This window comes from Cyphomyrmex costatus, unplaced genomic scaffold (genome assembly GCF_001594065.2).
Source record: "Cyphomyrmex costatus isolate MS0001 unplaced genomic scaffold, Ccosl1.0 scaffold131, whole genome shotgun sequence".
In the NCBI taxonomy this organism is placed as follows: Eukaryota; Metazoa; Arthropoda; class Insecta; order Hymenoptera; family Formicidae; genus Cyphomyrmex; species Cyphomyrmex costatus.
The window spans coordinates 755,799-771,415 of record NW_017275294.1 but is presented as its reverse complement, the minus strand read 5'-3'; the positions used below and the strand labels follow the sequence as shown (position 1 = coordinate 771,415).

Sequence of the window (15,617 nt, the reverse complement as noted above, 5' to 3'; positions counted from 1 at the left end):
TATAAATATGAAATATCATACATATCCAATGTTTTTTGTAAAAAAAATTCTTTTTATATTTGGCTAAAAAGTTGCAAATAAATTCCCAGCACTAATCCAAAATGGGTGATTACATTCAGAAAACAATGGTTCAGTGATCAGGTGCATTTAGTACTACAACCATTCACTGAGCGCTCTTGCATTTGATTGGCGGATTCCATTTGATCCAAAAATATAAACCAAACCAAACAGGTACAAGAGCTGGTTCGTTGAACGCTTTAATTAAATTTCTTCCGATTAATCAAATGTTTCGAAGCATTTGTAGCGCCAAGTGGACACTACCGAACACTAAATTGACAAATAAGTTTAAAATATATAAAATAACTATGAAAGTAACTATTAAGTAAGTTACTAGTTATTTAAAAGATGTAACTAAGTTAAGTTATAATTACAGATGGAAAGAAAATAACTTTAACTGTAACTTCGTTACAAGTAACGAGTTACTTTCCATCTCTGGAAAATAGTAATAATGATACATATATATATATATATATACACACACACATATACATATATAAAATATAAAAGATTAATTTGTGAATAAGTCAGATAATTACAAAGCGCATGAATGAAAGATGTACACGCAAAGGGCAAGATATCAGCAATTGTAATGCCTATCTATAGTCAAATTAAAATAATTAAAATGCAGATAGATTACAAAACAAAAATGTCATGACTAAAAAATAGATTGTGGAATAGAACGTGAACTAGATAGTAGATAGAACGCAAATAGAACTTAAATTAGAATATATATATATGTATATATACTAATGGAATCAATTATGTATGTCGATTTATTCAATAAAGTTGAGATATAGATATATATTTCATTAGAGAGAACTCGACAGAAATCTCAAGATGGAAAATCGTGTCACAGCACGTTTCGAGGACAATGCCGAAGAGATGATAGTTAAGGAAATATATAGATGTTCTTAAAAGCACAACGTCGCGCCACGTTAGGCGAGAGGAAAAACATTTACGTTAGATCGCAATAAAAGAATATCAACAGAATATTTAATATTTACATGCGCACAGTTTCTTTAGAGTTGAGATTTTATCTCCCTGCCAGATAAATCTAATTAGCCTATTTTTATCAAACGTCTGAGTTTGCTTTTAATCGTCTCGAACATTTTGTTATCAATGCAAATAATGATTGTACATTATACATATGAACATTTCTTCAAAAGATTTTTATTTATAAAGCGTTTAACTATTCAGTTCTGCATTGAGAGTAATTTCTACGCTAGATATGTTAAATTATACTTCGCTTTAGAAAAAACTCCACATTTACAATTGAGATTGTCATACGTGCAATATAAAGATTGCGTTCACACGTTCGAAACGAACGTTTTTCACTTTCACGTTCAATACCTCGCATCTTTTGAATAGAAACGTCGAATTCCGACGACTTGCAAGCTGTTACAGAAGCGCGGCCTTTTTCCACGAGCCAGCTGAACTGGTTTTTAGTGTAAAGCCCCCGCGCGACTGGTTTCTCGAGATTGGCTGGCTCTGTTTAAGATGCTTTGAAAAGAGACACGATTGTGCCAAGAAATGAAGCTCCGCGACGGCGTTTTGCAAATACGTGTTGCAAAGCACACACTGTCTGTATACACGTCTGCGTCCCCTTTTTTACAGACGATATCTTTTGGATCGAATACATCGCTGGTCAACAACCGCAAAGATATTACGCATTTCTTCAGTTTATTCCGTGAAATCTTGTTTTTTGCCGTATAAAATGATATATACTGTCTGCCGATAAAGTGTCTGGACATCCTTCAGGGTATTCGGATGCTTGCGTGATCAAATCGTAAACTGCGATTACTGTATCTCATAACTATAGTCATTTGTCTAGGAATAACGCTATGTAGTGAGTTAATGTGGACAGGCAGGTGTTGTTAGAAAGTCATCATTTTCACATTGAATGTCGCGAATGAAGATACTTCATGTTTTTCACCTTGCCCCAATAGATTATTCGAGAAGTCGATTAGTTTCACTTAAGTCACACGAAATGCAGTGTTTGTGTAATCAAATTATCGTAAAGTGGTGGGATATTGGATTTCTTACACGCCGGGTTCCAGTCCTCTAAAATTAACACTGTAGTAATGTGGAGACTATTACCGTGACGATGAAATAATCCATGTTTTCAAGCCACTCGCAAAAAAGCGTCAAGCGGAATGTTCATTCATATATTTGCGCGATGCATTTCGTTTTTAATTATTTTTAATTCTAGGAAATGTAAACTAGGCATTATATCTAACATATAGTTATCCTGCGCATTCAAATAGAACGAAGGCAAATTAAATAGTTTCAATCGGAATTCTTTCTCCGAGACCGCACGATTTTAATATCGTACTTCTGCTTTGCGAGCCGTTACGTTCGATTAACCATTATAACCAGATTAAACAGTTTGCTCCACCAGTTTGCGCGCCCAATATTACATTTTCCGATAATCGAAACAATTGCGACGCGCCATGCGGAGATAATGATCCGGCCCATGGACGTGATTTCAGGGTGATGAAGGACGTCTGCATCCGACATTGAATCATGTGTCGACGACAGGCTACCGTTCGCAATGATGACAGCTTGGCCGACGATACTTAACTAGCCGGTACAGTATTGTTTACAATTACGTCCGCAAATTTATGTCTCAAATCTGGGTTAGTAACAAGCGCTGTTAGCAGCAAACGATTACATGATAAGTAGTCCTTCTATTGCTATTGCAAACATAAATTTGTTTCAAAAGACATGGAAAAGTTAAATACACTGCACCACAAAGCTGCAATATATGATGTTTATTGAAATGTGACGTTCCTGCTATTTAATCGATATTATTATCGACATGTAGCTGTACTATACATTCGTAACGATGGACATAAAAGTCCTTAGGTCGCACACGCTATTTTAATTTTGAACCGGAAAATCAAGTTTCAAATGTAGGTCATGCTTCGTTCCGATATTTTGTCGTGTTAAAAGAGATGGTGGAACGTCATTTCGCGCTTCAGTGGAAGTAAACTGGTGCAAGTGTCACAAACATTTCTTTCGCGCTATATCATCGTCGATATAAGTTTTCCCACGTTCGCATTTATTTCCCTGAAAAATCCTCATTCCGAGACGCTTTCCGCAAATTATTCAGGCTTTTAGTAATAATTAATTAGAAAACAATATGATATCACATTTTGTGTCTCCGATATCTTTACTTACATTTTTCGTTATTCATTTGTACTTGTTCATACAATAAAAACAACTGTTAGTTTCTATTTGTAAAAATATTTTGTGTTTCTACCCGCGAAAAGCGTTGCGATGCATTGTTCTATCTTGGACTACTCGAAATCGATCGCTAACGTAAGAGAAGATAAAAAAAATTTGTTGGCATGTCGCCAATACTCGAAAAGCTCGAAAATTATTTACAAAGCACAGTAGGGATTTCTCTGTGCGCGTCTAATGATAACTTTTGTAATTGGAATGCGAATCGTAATGGCCGACGATGCTGCGGTTGACTCAGAATAAATGGACGAAAAGCATTCTCTCGGAGTATACGCAAGAGTATGTACTACGTAAGAATAATTGTGTACGAAGGAAGACGTTGAATAGGTACGAACGTGGTGCATTTTCAAGCGCGCACTCTCTGTTATTGTGCACAACAATACTGCACGGCGTTGCCTTGTCTGAAAAATAGTTTCTCGATAGTTTGCTTAGAGTTTAAATCTCCCCTCATGTTGATAAGATCGAATTGATTCTTCTGATTACGTTAATTTGTTTCGTCTGTATTTTTTTAATATTTTTCATTGTCAGCCTACAAATATAGTCACATGAAGTATTTTTACATCCTAGATTGCAAAAATATACAAACTATTTATGAAATATCGTTTTTGTTTGGATATTGTGTGATATATTAATTTTTTTTAGTAATTATCTTTCATAAACCTTTGAATATGCATTTCCATAAAAAAATCTGCAATAAAATGCTGTTATTAATTAAAATCTTTTTCTTAAGAAATATAATAAACTATTTTTAATGTGTTTATTTTGTTTAATATATATATTTGTTTGATTTCAAAAAATTATGATTAAATCCATATCCATGTTTTCAAATATTAATAAATATTAATAATCGGAAAACAATAATATACAATATATTTTTGTTAATAACAGTGCAGATTTTAATCAAATTATAAAAATATCCCAGGTGGTTTTTAAACATAAAAAAAAATCAGGTAACTATTCCCGGATTAAAATAACATGTATTCCCCCCATCTCTCTCATATTACTGTAGAAATTACTATTTTCTCCTGTCGCTATACATTTCTGAAACAATATAATTAGTCTGACTTTGTTGTTATAAATTCTAAATTTATTTGATTAATTAATTTGATAAATTAATCGCGTAATCGTATGAGAGTATATATATCGATTCGTAGTTATACGATAATAAATCCATCACATTCATCATTTCTAATTGCTAGTCGGATACATATCGCGGGGGATTTGTATGCGGCGATGAGATCCCGGTTGATTAATCTCAGATGGTTCGCAACACGTATACATACGTCATAATGAAAAATCGTGAACTTCATACTTTGGCCAAACTTTCTACGCATTTATCAACAATCACATATTTCCTCGTAAAGTATTGGGCGCCCGCACTTTACTGTTATCAGACCCGGCCAACCATTCCGGCCGGTTTAACAAGACGTACCGGTCATGCAACTGGCTGTTATACGGCGAGCGCAAATGTGGTAACGTTGCGGCTGTCAAAAGGAATGTAACAACGAATAAATTATGGATAAATTACGGCGCTCATTACAAACGGGTTACGAACAAAGCAGGGCCATGTCAGTAACCCCCACGTCCTCACCGTAATTCAATTCCGTACGTCGATAGGCTTACACATTGTCGAAGGTTGCACGCTACCGCTCGTCGACCGTTACGTAAAAAAATAAATGATCGATTTCCACCGGCGCGGGGCATCAACGATTTACAATGCGTCTTTTTGTCGCAGTTAAACGCTGTGTGTACCGCTTGTGATTATCTTTATGTGAAGATAATGTTCTATTTATAGTACTTTTATGTAACAAATGGCGAATGTGAAAAATAAGAATCTGAAAATATGCCAAAAGCAAATGTCAATTTTATGGTTTTTAATTTATGTATAAAAATTGATGATAAAAAAAATATATATTTTTTTAATTAGATTTAATTCGAGTCATAAAACCAGATTTTCGTGGCATTGTTTAGAATTCTCAAGCAAAATTTTCGAAATTAAAAGTTTGAAGAATTAAATCGTATCTGAGTATATATAATAATATCTGTATGAATTATTGCAGAATTTTTATCATTGAGAATTCTGCATGTAAACACTTGAATTAGAAGCAGCACATATTTTAGGTTCGCGCAGCCTATGCGCCTGCAGCACATCCTAAGGATATCATAAAGAATCCGTGCAGCCCTTATAATCGTTATGCCATGTTTCGCACTTTAACGAGCGTCAGAAAAGGTTGGTCTTTTATTAGATAAGATGTTGGTGGTGCCTTTCTCGGTTGTTGGAGCGCAGAAATTCATGCAGGATGATCCCGAAGGTGCAATTAGTCGGAGCTGCTCCTTGGCCTTCAAGCGAGGCTTGTTAAATCCACCTGTGCGATCCTCAAAGACCGCTTCAGACAGATTATTCATCTCAAAAGAGATGAAAACCTCGAAATCTGGGATCAACCTCGCAACGTCGAGATTCAAACGTTTATCGAAAGTATGGTTTAGTAGAAAAATGTTCAGGCGACACCGCGCTTCCGCATCCTAAGAAGCCTTTAACTAATAATTGATAAATCGATGTGACAGATTTTTGTATAAAATAAATAGAAAAATATAGTTTATCCAGCGTTTTCGTAAATTATACTATACAATTTTAGAGAATTTCGAGTCATCAAGGTTACATCTCGCACAAAGTGCAAGTTTTAAGAAGAATATTTAGATACATTCACTCTGCTAATTTTATTAATGGTTGTTATTTTGCTTTGTACATTCATACATTTCAAGTGTTATACGTACACGTTTAATACTGTTTAAGAAGTTTACGACATGAGATGAGCTATATAGCTTACTCCTGTTTCGGATAGAGAACGTCGGATAAGAGCAGTGGTGCGTGTATTTGCGTAGAAAATGGCAGGAAGATGCGGCACAATTGCAAGGCTCCTTTCAGTTTGAGAAATCGATTTTACGAACACAAAAGACACTCTTGCGAAGAAGGAACTTCGTTATCGATTGGATGGAACCGCCTACTTTCTCTCGCTCAGCACACAATCCCGCCGCCATATGACACGATCGAGAAGCCACTGCATCAACATTTTTTTCTCAGAATTTAAGGTAAATGCTGCACGCCATAGATCCGTGCTTTATCAGGTCTTTGCGCGAAAGACTCCCCGCAAGAATTACTATCGCGATATCTGCACTCGTATAAAGTTCCGTTACAGGATTCATGCTCGAGATAGAATTTCAGATATACTTTGCAACGTCGTAACTCGATAAATAATAGTTCAATATAATTGTCTGTGCAAATGTAACGAGAAAATTTTTAATGCCGTCGTAACGCATATCAATTTCAAATAAACTCTCTCTCTCTCTCTCTCTCTCTCTCGATCCTGATATTTAATTTATTCATTTAAATTATTAAGCGTATAAGAATTATTTAGCGGGGGACACGTTTCACGTATAACGTATAATATCCCCACCTTCTTCCACTTCCTCTGTTAAGTGCGTCATATTTTTCTTCACATAGTACCGCGCAAAATGCTGAGAACTAGAGAAGGGAAAATGGATGAGAGCGGCAAGTAGGGTGACGGCGGGAAAGGGTTTTGAATTATGTGGAGCGTAAAGAGGAGGCCGACAAATTTCAACGTTTATTCCCAATCGGATCGGCGATAATCGGCTGTTGTTACCAAATTTTATCACTTGGTTAACTCACTGATAATACGAGATAATTGTCTCGTATCAGAGTGAAAGAAGAACTGGAGAGAACTCTAAACATTTTCAGTATATTTGTGATTGCGAAGATATTCCAAATCCGTTCAGTAATAATAATAATCTTCTCTAAAATAAAGAAATTATACAGGGCGTTATATAGGTATAATATCAATTTAGCTAACGCTAAACTTTCTTACTTGAAATGTTAATGAGTGAAGGTTTCGCCTCGACAAGAAAAACCGAGGTTACGCTACGCAAGTTTAATGAAAATTATTATAATAATTGCACATATAATAAAAGTAAATTATTATATTATTTTCGTTGTATGATTTATCCATCGTAAGTAAGGACAGAGATTCTCGTTAAACGCTGCCGTGCGTGGACGTTGCTGATTATGCTCCCCCATGCGATAAGCATATTCGGACCCTCGTGCTAATGCAATTCCACGAGCTGTGATCGAATTAGTTTCTGGACGAGGTGATCCAAGGTTAATAATGACCAAGTACGGGATGTAACGTGACATCGATTAAATCGTGCGACCCAATTTGCGTTGAAAATATCTGCTCGACAGGTAGATCTTTAAATGGTAAAATGCGTCGTGGGCGAGAATACATACATGAAAGGAAATTTGTAATTGATATAATGTGCAATCATTTACATACACATAAAAGTAATAATTATACTTGGCACACATGATGTGGAAATTTTAATTCTAATATAATTTTCCATCTAAATTAGGCATTTTTTATTAACAAATAAAAATTAACAATAAACCTCCCAGGTCAAGAATAAATTGAGCAATAATGGTTGTTAATTATATCTATAAATTTATTGTAATGATAACATCAATATACGGGTACGTTTCGACTTCACAGAGTCCTCATCAGCCGTAAAAAAACCCCTTACAGATTAAACAATATTAACTTCGAATTTTTGTACACATTTTTAACAACAAAATCGCTCGGATAAAATACAATTATACCATCGCTCATTTTTTTATTAATTTTTATCAATTAATTCAAAACGTAGAATGGAGAATCAATCATTTGAAATTAAAATAAAATATGCATATAGTTTCTTCAATCGATGATCTTTCGGAAGGTGAGTTACGGCCAGCAAGAGTTCACCTGCGTTTGTGAGTACAAAGGGCAGAGATTTAGGTTTGAAGTAATGTCGATTGTGTGCACGCACACACACACACACCTGCGCGCGCGCGCGCAAGTATAAGCAGGTTGTGCAGCAGGTATCTGGGAATCCTGCCTGGAGAGAGAAAAGGGCGAGGTCTTTCGAGCGTGAGTACGCGCGCACCAGAGCGCGTCGTTAACACACGTTCGCACTAGGAAGAACACGGTCCAGCAGCTTTTTGTGTATTACGCTGCGTTTTAAAGATTCGCCGTTAAACTTCGCAAAAGGAGAGAAAGAAAACGCAGCGAAGTATACGACCAGCCCTCGAAGATTTCACGCTCGCCGAAATACACTAATTAGAAGACGCTTTCTCGTCGCGTTTCATCGCGCGTATAAAAATGTGAGATGGAAATTATGCGCGGTCTGTTCATTTGCTGACTTCTGATACCAACGAAATAATGTGTACAATGTTCATTCGCGTTCGGGCATGCTGTAGATTTTTATAATCAATCTTCTATAAACGAAAAGAACCATTTTACTGAAGTATCTAAAAATATGGACACAGATCTGAAAATAATTTTGTTGGGTAATAAAAATAATTACATAATAAATACATACACTCTAAAAGAAAAGATTGACTGAATATAACATAGCATTTTTAATTGCCTACTGCAGCCAAAAATTATAATAGCAGCTGCTGTCAATTAAAAATGCTATGTCATCATATTTTACCATTTAATGTAGCAGCCAATTTTTTCTTGCAGTAGGAATCTTAAACTTGATGAGCAATGCTGCACAAAGTTTTAACATTTTAGCAATTAATTGGAACGTCCTACATGGCTATATAATTATTTTGATGATCCAACAAAATTATTTTCAAATCTATAGCTAAATTTTTTTTGGATACTTTTGCAAAACCGTTCTTTCTGTGCAACAAACAGTGTCTTATTATGAAATCTTACCGTGGATTTTTTTAGTTCTATTTTCTACAATTTTTTATATAAAAAAAAAAACGGTTTTATTAAGATATCTAAAATTTAGCTAAATATAGATTTGAAAATAATTGCATTAGACTATCAAAAATAATTATGTAGGATATTTCAGTTGGTTGCTACAATGTCAAAATTTTGTACAGCATTGCTCATTATATATATATTTGAGTTTTTTTACATAATTATTTTAATGGTTTAATAAAATTATTTTCAGATCTATAATATATCTAGTTATTATTTCGTGTAAATTATAATAAATGCTTTTGCTAAATTCTTACTTTAGCATTTGACTCTTCAAATAAATCAGTTTATATAAAAATCTATTAATTCTATTTGACTATCTTTCACAAGTGCTTCGAAATGGGTAAACGAAAAATGTTATTTACGCGAATAAGATCAAACGTCGAAGGCGTTACGAAAACGGAGATCCGTACCCATCGCACATGAGAGCGATGAGAGCGACGCACACAGGTTTACAGGATGTCGCTCGCAGCGAAGCGTGTCCGTGACTGACTCGCACTGATAGATGCGTGCGAGAGAACTCCATGTTTAGCGTTTCTTAAGGTCAGCCGATCTAACATTCGCGTACCTATGCACACTTTGAATACATTTTTATCTATACGTTAATGCGAGTAAGAAGTGTACAGCGATCTTGGGAAATCAAGCATGTCGCGTGGATTTTGATGATTACGGTAGTTTAGATATCTGAATTGCCATCATCGATATAGCACGCGAATAATCAAGTGGAAAAGACGGTTTTGCTGAAGTATTTAAAAATTTACTACGTATATATACGAGAAGCGTCTATTACGCTCAAAGTTAGAAATATGCAGACTGCGCGCTGATTACTTTCGGACTTGCAACATGTAATCAAACAGAAATAACAATAATCTACGGAAAATTAAATTAGATCGTTGATTTGATACTACTAGTATCTTAAAAATCTGTAAAGAAGTTATTGCGAAAAACGTTACCTCAGCTGGAATTAAATACACATTTTAATTTTAATGCATATTATTGCAGTCTAACTTTAACCGTAATAGGCGTTTCTCGTACTTACTCAGCAAACAAGCTGATATTACCTACTTGTTGTCATTTTGATATTCAGAAAAACGTCATTTTAACGTTACAATAGTTTGTTTGCTGGGTAATTAATTTATAAGTTATTTCTGTTTCTAATCTTAATATTATTTAAAGATTTAATTGAATACAGAAATATAATTCTGTCGTATCAAATAATCAATGCTACGTAATTATTTCGATTATCAAATAAAATTATTTTCAGATCTGTATCTATACTGAAAAAAATTTTTCATTAAAAATGGACGAATCAGAATTTTCTGATTAAATATATTAGAATTCTAGTGGAGTCAACCAGAATTCCGGTTGGTGCAATATTTCTACTTATAGAATAGAAATAGAATTCTTATTATGTAATAGTTAAAATCTACTAGAATTCTTATTTTTACCAGAATAATTATATCAATCAGAATTCTATTCAACTAGAATTCATGTAGATTTAATCAGAAAATTGTGATTCACGTCAATTTTCCATCAGAACTATTACTATTTAATCCAACCAGATCATTTTTCTCAGTGAAACTGAACTTTTAGATACTTCATCCAAATCGTTTTTTTTTTTTCCATGAAGAAGCGGTGATCAAACGTATAATGAGTTTTCCATCATTATTCAAGGAACAGCCTGATAAGCGACACGAGTGCTACCTCGTAGTGACCTTCGGGAGCGTTCAGCAACGCACTTCAATCCTCTCGAAGCTGTGGTACGCGCTAACGAGTTGCGCGTAACGCACATCTTAACCGTCGCGTCAAGTACGTCCATAATTTCCCGTCCATATCGAGTGCCGAGCGACTCGAACTTGGCGTCTGCTTCAGGACTAATGGTCTTGAATAAAGCATCGATTGAGTCCCGAGCATGAAGGAGTGGTTCTGGAGTTTAGACCAATTAACCAATCGGTAGTTCTGAAGTTTCGAGCCGGGGGGGATCTCCCTCGCCAAGCCAAGACTTTGGCAGAGATAAACACGATCGATTCGAGATTTTAACTCCGGAATGGATGCGGGACTCGAACCGCGATATCTCCGCTCAGAATCGACCTGGCGGATGCCGGGGATTAAAATCGGAAGTGCGCACGCGAAAACGAATGCTCGTCAGCTTCGCAGATTTCACGTAGGTTGGCCTCATAGTTTCATGCCGAAAATAAGCGAAAGGAGTCTGGACTAGCAGCGCAAACTTCCTCCTACCGACTGTACATTGAAATCTTGTAAATAAATTTCTGATTGCTAAATATTTTCATTCGCCCTGTTTAACGTATTAATTATTAAATATTTTCATTCATAATTGTAAGATTGGAAAATTATTTAATGTAACTTTGAAATAAATTGGAGTGCGAGCAACGCAACTATATATATATTGAAAATTAATAGAGGATGGATTCCACGAAATATTTACCATCTTTACATTCGAAACCTTTAGAATAATGTATACAAACAGGAAATATCAACTACAGTACTTAGTAGTCAATGAACTACTCTCTCCTGCTGAAAATACTTTATACTATTACTTTAATTTTTTTTAAATAAAAATTTGTGAGAATGTATGTACACGGATGTATATGTTATACTTATTGCTAATCAACTGCCAACGTTTTGTATTATTCAGAAAAAAATAATCAAATGGAACAATATTTTCAGAAAGAGACAGAGAATTAAAAAATTTGAGAGTAAAATTCCAAAAGCTTCACTGTATACCGACACTCTCTAAAATGTTTAGAGTAAATAAAACACTTTAAAAAGTAAAATCTCACTCCTAAAGATTGAAAATGAAGCCACTCTTCTTCAAGACTGGCTCAATTTTCACTCTTTTATAGAGTGAGATTTTAATTCAAAGAATTTAGAGAATAAAATTCCACGAAAATTCTCGATTTTTAAGGATAAAAAAAATAATATCCTAAAGTCCCATGTTTTCCAGGTTTCGTCAGTAAACACCTGTTTTACCTTGGCGATGCATGGCTGGGTGTCGAGCGGAATGTTTCCGATTTCACAGTAGCACGCACAACACGATCACCGTAGCCTCACGTTGCGACACGCAACGCTTCGGAAAAGCGACTGGGAGGAAAAGCCGATGCTATCCGCGGCGCGCACGTTCCCGGATACGGGGTTTATAAATAAACACGACTCTCTGCGCTGCACGTCGGACGTGGTGCGATCCACGCGACACGACGGTCGGACATGGACTGACGTTCCGAAGAAGGTTCGCGACGCGCTCTCCGCAGCTCTCTCGCGGCGATGAATGATCGTGTGAGAAAGAATACCTGTTATTACGCGACACGCCAAAGTAACATGCTGACGAGGAATCCTCCGTTAACCCTCCCGTCGCCGATGGGAAGGGATAATCGAATTACTTCTTCCACCGTAACTTTATCTCGAAAACATTATTCTCGTCCTACCACGTATTTTTACAGTTTAGTAAAGCATCACAGATTTAATTCTTTTCCGTTATCATTTTATGCATTACGTAATTTTGTTACATATCGTGTACGTAATTTCTTTATAACAAAATGAAAGATTAAGAGTTTTTGATTAATCATGGAGCAAAAAATTAGCGAGTACTATTTAAATGGTACACTATAATTAATTTAGGGTAAACCCGGTATATACGCCGCGTCAGCAAATACGCCGCAGAAGTCCGAAAAAATAGAAGGAGTGGGGATAATTTTCCATCAATTACTTTGTTACATGCCTTTATGGTATATTAGTATTATGTTATGATTTCAGTTGCTCTCCGCAGCTCTCTCGCGGCGATGAATGATCGTGTGAGAAAGAATACCTGTTATTACGCGACACGCCAAAGTAACATGCTGACGAGGAATCCTCCGTTAACCCTCCCGTCGCCGATGGGAAGGGATAATCGAATTACTTCTTCCACCGTAACTTTATCTCGAAAACATTATTCTCGTCCTACCACGTATTTTTACAGTTTAGTAAAGCATCACAGATTTAATTCTTTTCCGTTATCATTTTATGCATTACGTAATTTTGTTACATATCGTGTACGTAATTTCTTTATAACAAAATGAAAGATTAAGAGTTTTTGATTAATCATGGAGCAAAAAATTAGCGAGTACTATTTAAATGGTACACTATAATTAAGTAATTTACATTTAAAAGAAAAGTTTGATCAATTGTACGTAGGATGTTACCGTGTAAAGTGAATATAAAAATGCTAATTATTGTAGAAATATAACACACACATTTAAAGATCTCGATATTATTTTAAATAAATTAAACTATGCTATAATGTTACAGTAAAATGAATATTATTGAATTATCAATGAATTGCAAGTAAGCGCTCTAAAAAAAAAAGTTAAAATAATTTAATCACAATCAGAAAATAATAAAAATAATATTTCCAGCATATACTTCTTGAGAGATAAATTATTTTATTTTGTCATCCATAAACCATTTACTGATCGATTACGATCGAAGTCAGCTCGAAGTCAATGAGCTATTTATATTAATGATTCCGTTTTCATCTCAACAAACAGATAGGAATGACAAATCAAACGCGCCTCTTCGAATACGAAGACGGTTGCTGCCGAAGGCCAACGTAGTAAAACGACCAGACTTACGTAAGGATTCACTCGTCGCTAAAGCTTATTTACATATAGTGCTAATTATGCCTTCGTTCAGGTGTGCTGCTGTTGAAGGTGCATATACATATAAATATATATATGTACTCATAGAATTACTCTGCCAAGGCTGGTAATACTAGAGGATGTCTCATGTTCTCGAAGATTGCAGCTAGAAAATATTTTCAAGTCTTGTTTATCTAATACGAAGGTTTCGTTAAACTTTACTGTAGGTGCTAGAAAGTTGAAATTGCAAATTTTTCTTCTGCATCTCTCAATTATCCGATTGTAAATATGGAGCAATGGGCATTTAACAATACTTTCAAATTACATACATAAACTCATTACAAATAATATAATGATTATCTCTCACATTCATTTTCATGATGTTACTTTTAGAGACGAGGAAGGGAGGTGATGTAATAATACCCTCAGATATATGTAAAAAGGGAAAGAGCGAAAGGGCCAGAAGAGGATAATGAACCCGGCTGGTTAATGGAGGTAACAAGCACGACACGGTAATATGACTTAATTGTACATTCCAATTAATGTTTTTGTGCGAATCTCGTCTTACTTGCTGCAAAACTACTGGCATTCATCAGACTGTAACCAAGGTCAGTACTCGCGTGTATTATCTAACGGTAATTTGAACCTGCGACACGCTCAAGAATGCAATGAAAATGAGAGTGAGCATTTACAAACAGTCTATTGTTTCAATTTTTAACTGCAAATTTCTTGCAGTTTTTTTGTATACTTATATTTTATAGAAAAACTTTTACTTAAACCCACCATTTTGAATAATTTCGTTCCGATTTCGTGCAGATTTTTCCATATTTTTTTTTTCTAACACGATAGAACATAAATCATCATAAATAACAAATGCGTTATTTTTTCGTTTTTCCGGGGGAAAGAAATTATTTATATCACAGATAATTTTTCTGTCAGACGTTAAATTCCGTCCATTTTATAATTTTATAAATGCTTTTACAGCAATACTCGCATAAATACACTTGATTCATAAAATACATATTCCATTAATAAATATTTTAAAACACAATAACTTTGTTTCATATTTTCTTTTAAATTGAAATCTCATACATACAATTTTATCCTTTTATAAATAATTTAGTCAACACTATTCTATGTATAATTATTAATATATTTTAATCACGTACTTATAATTATGAATGTTATAATATTATCGTGCTATCTCATTTTAAACCGGGTACACTCGTAAACAGTTTTTGTAAACAGTTAAAAGCTATTTTTTACATCGATATATCTTTCTTCCTTATTTTTGTATAAATTTTTCCTTTCATATTTATAAATAATCCTATTCTCGTCGCCAAATTTATACACGATCAATTTAATTTATATATTCTTGTAGCGCAAACTTTATAATTGTTAATATTTTAAACTTTATACTAATATATATTTACGTTTATTTAAAATGATATCTTATGTTATTATGTTTTGATTTTCTGTTGCCTTTGTATCGTTTTGTTACATTTTCATATTTATATCACAAAAAAATATTTTATGCATCTATACCCTATAACAAAATTCAGAAGTAATTATTCTTTTATATTAAAATTTATTAATTTAGTAAATGAATAATAAATGAATCATAGTTTTTCTCATTATATAATTCATAATATAATTATATTATATTTATATTATATTATAATATAATAAAATAGAAATAAATTTTCTCTTGTAATAATTTATTATTTTACAGTTTTAATAAGATTATCGTTCGTAGATTATTTCTGATCTGTTCATCCAATTCAGTTTTTCTAATGTTAAGCCGAGGAATCTCTGTAGATTATATATATAATGAAAGTTAGGATTCTCTTAGGATACA

General features: G+C 34.2%; 1 protein-coding gene across 4 annotated transcripts in view; it reads right to left on the bottom strand.

Annotated features, from left to right (window-relative positions):
• Positions 1-15,617, bottom strand: part of Synd (protein kinase C and casein kinase substrate in neurons protein Synd) — a 65,263-nt gene that overhangs the window by 19,974 nt on the left and 29,672 nt on the right. The window contains exon 1 of one of the 4 annotated variants that reach the window (XM_018550860.1): positions 12,120-12,219. The exons of the other annotated variants lie outside the window; for them this stretch is intronic. The gene's annotated coding sequence lies outside the window, so the exon portion shown is untranslated. Of the gene's footprint in view, positions 1-12,119; positions 12,220-15,617 lie in introns of those variants that run through there. 4 annotated transcript variants of the gene reach the window in all.